The sequence below is a fragment of the Acipenser ruthenus genome, chromosome 10 (assembly GCF_902713425.1).
Source record: "Acipenser ruthenus chromosome 10, fAciRut3.2 maternal haplotype, whole genome shotgun sequence".
Classification (NCBI taxonomy): domain Eukaryota; kingdom Metazoa; phylum Chordata; class Actinopteri; order Acipenseriformes; family Acipenseridae; genus Acipenser; species Acipenser ruthenus.
Window position 1 is genome coordinate 51,160,300 of NC_081198.1, and position 2,730 is coordinate 51,163,029.

Consider the following 2,730-nt stretch of genomic DNA (forward strand, 5'->3'; position numbering starts at 1 on the left):
TCAGCTCTCCAAGTTTTTATTTTTTATTTTAATTAAGCAGGGATACAATTGCCTGGTCTATATTCTTCTCCAGCACTGAAAACAAGATCATAAGCACTTTAGAGACTGGGGCTTTGCACTAAAGCAGTAGCTGTTTATTGTGTAAGTAAAATAGAAAAAGGGTATGATAGCTGTTATGTTTTATAAAAGAACACTTTTTTAAAAAAAAATTAAAAGCTTGGTATTTTTATCATTTTTGTTTAATAATGTGACCATTCGTTCCTACCCTGTGTAGTTTTTTGACCGTTACCTTCTCAGGTAAAGTTATTCCAATTCAAACATTATCTATTAAAACTCAAATGTTATCAATTGTTTTGTGTTTCCACAACTTGGTAACACTTTAAGTCACTCTGCGTATACAATAATTATACTGTAGTAACACACTAGTAACACATATGGGTGTGTAACTGCAATGCAACAACATGTAAAATTACAAAATGAAAAAATGTTTGCAGTACCTAGCATCTTCTGTAATTACATTGCATTTACACATGTGTTTTTCTAATTACAATGTAATCACACTGTAGCTGCAGAGTTAAGGTTGGCGTTGGGGGTAGGATTAGGGTTAAGGTTGGAGTTGGGGTTGGGATTAGGATTAGGGTTAGGGTTAGGGTTAGGGTTGGGGTTGGGGTTGGGATTAGGGTTAGGGTTAGGGTTAGGGTTAGGGTTAGGGTTGGGATTAGGGTTAGGATTAGGGTTGGGTTGGGGTTAGAGTTGGGATTAGAGTTAGGATTAGGGTTGGGGTTGGGGTTTTGGTTGGGATTAGGGTTAGGATTAGGGTGAGAAATGAGAAATTTTGTGGAAGTCTGTTAGCTGTGCAGGATGTATGAAGCCCTGATGCTATGCCAATATAGTTCAATAAAGTACAGTTTGTCCTGGAGCATGTGGGGAACAACATTACAGGCAGAGGTAAACCCCAGGCACAGTACATCAAATACATAAATACATGTCTCTTTTGCAGTGAGCTAACATGGGGTTTCCATACATGATAAATCATTTTTTTATAAGAAGCACTGTCTGTAAATCAGTATCAGTGAATCAGTATTAGGTCCTCTGCTGGGATCAGTATTAGGATCTCTGCTCTTCCTAATCTACATTAATGACTTAGATTCTGGTATAGTAAGCAAACTTGTTAAATGTGCAGACAACACAAAAATAGGAGGAGTGGCAAACAAAGGTCATTCAAAACGATCTAGACAGCATTCAGAATTGGGCAGACACATGGCAAATGACATTTAATAGAGAAAAGTGTAAGGTACTGCACATAGGCAATACAAATGTGCATTATAAATACCATATGGGAGATACTGAAATTGAAGAAGGAATCTATGAAAAAGATCTATGAGTTTATGTTGACTCAGAAATGTCTTCATCTAGACAATGTGGGGAAGCTATAAAAAAAGCCAATAAAATGCTTGGATATATAGTGAAAAGTGTTGAATTTAAATCAAGGGAAATGATGTTAAAACTTTACAATGCATTAGTAACACCTCATCTAAAATATTGTGTTCAGTTCTGGTCACCTCACTACAAAAAGGATATTGCTGCTGTAGAAAGAGTGCAAAGAAGAGCAACCAGAATTATTAGATAAAGGGGCATACAGAACAGAAAATAGGAGGCACTTTTTTACACAGAGAATTGTGGGAGTCTGGAACCAACTCCCCAGTAATGTTATTGAAGCTGACACCCTGGGATGCTTCAAGAAGCTGCTTGATGAGATTCTGGGATCAATAAGTTACTAACAACCAAACGAGCAAGATGAGCCGAATAAACTTTTATAAATGTTCTTAAATACAGCAGTAATTAGGATGCAAATAAAATATGCGGCTTTTCAACATTTCAACCTCTTTTCCACTTTTCAATATGCTATAATTAACCAAATCGACATTTAATCACCTGCTGTAACCAGATAATTGATTTTTTTTTTTTTTTTTTTTTTTTTTACTCTTGTCTTTATATGTATGTTTTAGTTAATAAGCTGAGAACTACAGTTATCACAATGCCTACAGTTACAGCTATGGCTTTAAAGAGAGTTAATGCTTTCATATTGAATTATCCCTTTTCGATCAAGACATAGGGTATATGTATTTACTGTTGTGGGTTTTTTCTGACCACGCTGCGAGTTAAATAGCACTTGTTTGTGCTATGCAGTAAGACAGTGACGCCTATAGGCAAACTCAAGTATTGCATGCCAAAGGGCACTTGTGCGGTACAGACCTCAAGGTTATATACACTATATATATATATATATATATATATATATATATATATATATATATATATATATATATATATATATATATATATATATATATATATAGTTTTATTGAAAGTCTTTGAAAAAATGTTTTTTCAAACATGCTCAATCTGAAAGTGGAGGAAGAATTTAGCGGCAATATTACCCGCAGTTTGTTGAGTTGCGTGGCTTTATGCCTGATCACGCATGTGTTTTTTCCGGACTTGTAGAGTTAAAAACAACTAATCCCAGGTTAGATTGACAGCTCCCTTAGACGAAGCTTTCGCTTGGAAACAAACAGCATTATCGATTGCTTATTTTGCAGGCAGAGAACAGTCTTCATATATATATATATATATATATATATATATATATATATATATATATATATATATATATATATATATATATATATATATATGATGCATCACTCCTTCATTTGAAGAAAACCAAGC